The following is a 4,146-nucleotide window of genomic DNA, read 5'->3' as shown; positions in this document are numbered from 1 at the left end:
CTGAAGACAGCTGTCCCCAGCCTTTTTGGCAGCAGGGATGGTTTTGTGGAAGACAGGTCAGGGGAGCAGCGTGGACAAGGAGCAAGGAGGTCAAGCTTTGCTCGCCTGCTGTGGGTGACTGGGGTGGGGGGGTGGGGGGGCGGTGCAGGGTGGAGACTGAGGCAGAACTCAGGTGAGCTTCGCTTTTTAAGAGAGTACCTTTTTTATTTTTATTTTTTGCCTTCAGGAGCATGTTTATTGTGTTTGAGATGATACATCAGGTGCTCTCTGAGCCACAAAGGGTAAAAGGAAATCCTCTCATTACAAACTGACAAACGTAAAAGGTAAAACGTTTTTCGTAGCACCAATAACCACATACTCAGAAATAGGTCTGGATGTAATACAAATGACGTAATGTTACTGAACAGAGGTTCAAGGAGGGGGCAATATTTGTCCAACCCAGGGATGCCAAAGACTGCTACAGAACAGGGGCCCCTCCCAAGGAAGGTATATTAATACCTACTGGGCTCCTCTGTCCACTGCCAGAGGAAAGACAAATCTCAATGCCAGAGATTTGTGAGAAGGAAAGGTTTACTTAAAGCTATACAGACTTGAAGTAGTGACCCCATTAGTAGTGACCCCAAGTAGTAGTAATGTCCCCATTAATATATCAAAATCCTTTAGGATAACTACAGATGCCCACAGTACTCCCTTCCCCACCCCACCCCCCCACCCTAATTTAGGGTACCGTATCTCAGGAAAAGAAGCACACATCTGTGTTTCAGGTTGCTGGCTCCTTCAGCCGTGTTGCCGTCCAGGCAGGATCTCTAATTACTCCAAAGCCATGTGGCACCTTCTCATGGTCTACTGGCAAGAAGTTCTTTCACCCTTCTTCCAGGCAAAGACTCTCCTGCTTCCCAGGCCACGCGGCCCAAGGGAGCACTCCCAAAGCCATGTGGGCCTCTTCTACCAAAGCTGCAGGGGTCTGCACTCCGGCCAAATCTGCATGGTTCTTCTTCTCCTCTTCTTACACAGCTGTGGGGGTCCCCACTCTACCAAAACCGCGTGGCTCTCTTTTCACCTGGGCAGAACAGGGTCTGCACTTGGCCAAAACCGCGTAGCTCTCTCTCCAATGGCTGCTGAATTTGCGTTTAAATCCCTGCACCAGTCCTCCTTTGCAGCCCCATTTCCGACTCCCCCTACAATCGGTTGCACCTGCCAGGACTCCCATATCCTCCCACCTTTACTGGGCTGCCATAGTGAGTCTGGGCAGGCGTGGCCCCATGGCGTGGAGCCAATCATCTCCAAGCTCCCACGCGGGTGCTGTAATGGGGGCTGGGAGTTGCCTCCCAGTTACATCTTGGGTGGAAGTCACTCCCTTCTCCCTGGCTCAAAGCAAGGCCACAGCTATTTAACATATCTATGAAACCAGTTAAAGGTTATAGATATGTTAAATGACTATTCTAGAGGTTATTTGCAAAACTGTTGCTATGCAAAACAACTCTCAATGGCCCCGCTCCATTTGTCCCTTCTCCCAACTGACTGACACCTGGTGGTGTTGGGGGTAAGGACATCTTAATATCTTCTGGACAAATGAGTACTGGCGGGGTGCCTCTTGGCTGCGTCCTGTTGCAGTAATTCTTAGTCATCTACGGCTACTTGTGTAACTTCATACAGATAATGAGTTAGCCTAAAATGCACTATATTAATAGGTAGACTTTAGGACCAGTATCTTTATTACATCACAAAATACATTTTGATATCCCAAAGAAGCAAGACTTGCTGGTAGGGATTTTAAACATAATTAATTACAGCTACAAAGTTCTACTCTTGATAGCATTTACCTTTCTGGGGAGTCTCCCAGTCTCCAAAGGATCAAAGCAGAGAGTGGAATCAGTGTAACTCACACATGGAAGGCCGTTTTGTAAAGGGTATAATGGTTTGCAGCACAGTGAGACGCCTCTGCTCCTCCACCCTGCCTCTGAAGTATGTGCATTATGCCGAATCTCTCCGTCCACTGTCTGGCTACCCTATCACACCCTGCTCCGTTGGTCAAGTACTGAGTGGCTCTGCTTCCAGTCAGAGGATCTACAGGGTTGTGGTCTGTCAAAAGCACAGCAGAACCTCTGAAATAGTCAAAGCATGACTCCAGTTGTCTTTTGGGGTGACTTTCTGATTGTTGATGTTGCAGTGACAGATTCTGGAGCGGAAAATACCCTTTGGTGGCTTAAATGGATAATCAGATGAAAATGTGACATCCAGATAAAACACACCACCTTCATATACAGAACCTGGTGGACCAAATATAAGTTGATCTCTATTCATAAATGTTATCTCCTTTAGGCCCAGCACTGCAGTTAGGAGGAAGATCAAGGGTTGTATCAGCTAGCTCCTTCTGAATTCTTTTAGCGCTTTTCCTAGCAAGTTTGGTGTTTTTCTTTTGCTGGGTGGCAGAATGTTTTCTTTCCTCTTGCTCTTCAGGCTCCAGAGCGGCTGGGTCAGCATTTGAATACGACTGCTGGGGCTGCGGCTCCCATCATCGGACCTGTAGCCAGTCACACTGGACGTCTTGAAGAAGTTACAGCTTGGAAACCTCAGCCGCCAGCCCCGCGGACTCGCGCGCCGCTAGGGAGTCGGGGAGGGAAAGAGGAAAAAATCAGAGAGTGTGTGCAGTGGCGGCCTCCAGCTGGAGGGTGGAGCCCCCAGCGCCTTCGGAAAAGAAATGGGCGGGAGGGGAGGTGGGAGTGGGGAGGTGGTTGGCGGAGCTCAGCTAGGTGAGGTGGAGGGAACGAAGGAGACCCCCGTGCGCTGTGGCCTCCCGCCACCACCACTGGCGCTGCCTAGCTGGGCTCCTCCAGGCAGCACAGTCCAGAGCACCCAGCGTTAACTACCCTGTAATCCCGCCCCTCCAGGGCTGGGAGGACCCACCTTCACATAATCCTTTTACCTTCCTAAAAAGAAACTGCAAACTGTCATTCTTGGAAGCATTTATCTCAGTCTGATGAGACTGTTGAGGGCAAGGGGAACTAGCCAGAACATAGCTGTAAGGAAGCAAGGTTTGGACATTCTTATGTTGACAGCAGTAGTTCTTGTTTGTTCAGAATACAGCTCCTTGCTCTCTCCTGTTGGAGAGTTAGCTTTAATCTGTCCAAGGTGGGGAGGCTATTATGACAATGAGAAGGTATAACTAGTATTTAATGGCAAGGGCTAGTTTGAGAACCAACTCTGCTCCTCACTATCCTTGTGAACTTGCTTAATATCCCCAAGACTCAGTTTCTTGATCTGTAAAGTGGGGCAATAACACCATCCACTGTGCTACTATACACCAAAGAAAATTAGTACAGTGGTCGAGAGCATGCACTTCAGAGTCTCCCTGCTGAAATTTAAATCTGCTCTACTGCTTACCAGCTTCATGACCTTGTACTTAACTTTCCAGTGCCCTAGTTTCTTCATCTATAAAATGAAAGTGATACTAATATCGCCCTCAAAGTGCTGTTAGATTTAAGAGTTCCTACTTACACAGTTTAGAATAGTCTGACGAAGAGGAAGAGGAAGGACTCAATCGATGGTAGCTGCTGCTATTTTTAATGCTGTTATGATGATCACCATCTTGGCAAGAGAAAGAGGCTTTAACTAGGGCAGTGGCAGAAGGACTAGGTAAATAGGAACACTGGCACACGATTTTAAAAAGGAGCTCAGAGGGACAGTGGGAATGAGAACATGAGGGTGTGCTGACCTTCATCCGAACACGCGGTGGTGAGGGCAGTGGGCAGACTCTGGGGGCTGCTCCTGACTGTGCCCTGGCTTCCTGAGGGTCTCAGATCAGTGTGCCTTGCAGGTTTCCAGGTTTAATATACTGAAGTTCTAAAAGATTTCATGTTGATATTCAAAAAAATTCCCTTGTTTGCTGGTGAGTTGGGGCATCTCCCCGCATGGGGAGACAGCTTTCCAAGTTGTCATATTTTAGGCTCTGAAAAACATGTTGATTCTCAGCACCACACTGGCACAGATCTATGGGACCTGGGCAGGGCAGGGCCTTCTGTGCATGCAAGTAAGTGAAGCCCAAAGGCTGCTGGCTGAGTCATCCTCCAGATGCTATCTGGGTTTCCAGACCAGAAATCTCATCTGACCCCCTCACCACCAGCCCCACCCCCACACTCCAAGAAA

The 4,146-nt window shown here is 48.6% G+C and overlaps 1 pseudogene; it reads right to left on the bottom strand.

Annotated features, from left to right (window-relative positions):
* Positions 1–1,882: 1,882 nt before the first annotated feature.
* Positions 1,883–3,393, bottom strand: LOC118992494 (ubiquitin-conjugating enzyme E2 E3-like; annotated as a pseudogene).
* Between the last annotated feature and the right edge of the window lie 753 nt (positions 3,394–4,146).

The sequence above is a fragment of the Sturnira hondurensis genome, unplaced genomic scaffold, assembly GCF_014824575.4.
Source record: "Sturnira hondurensis isolate 20B ecotype Veracruz unplaced genomic scaffold, ASM1482457v3 Scaffold0008196, whole genome shotgun sequence".
In the NCBI taxonomy this organism is placed as follows: domain Eukaryota; kingdom Metazoa; phylum Chordata; class Mammalia; order Chiroptera; family Phyllostomidae; genus Sturnira; species Sturnira hondurensis.
Note: the sequence above shows the minus strand (reverse complement) of the source record. Positions and strands in the feature narration are given on the sequence as shown.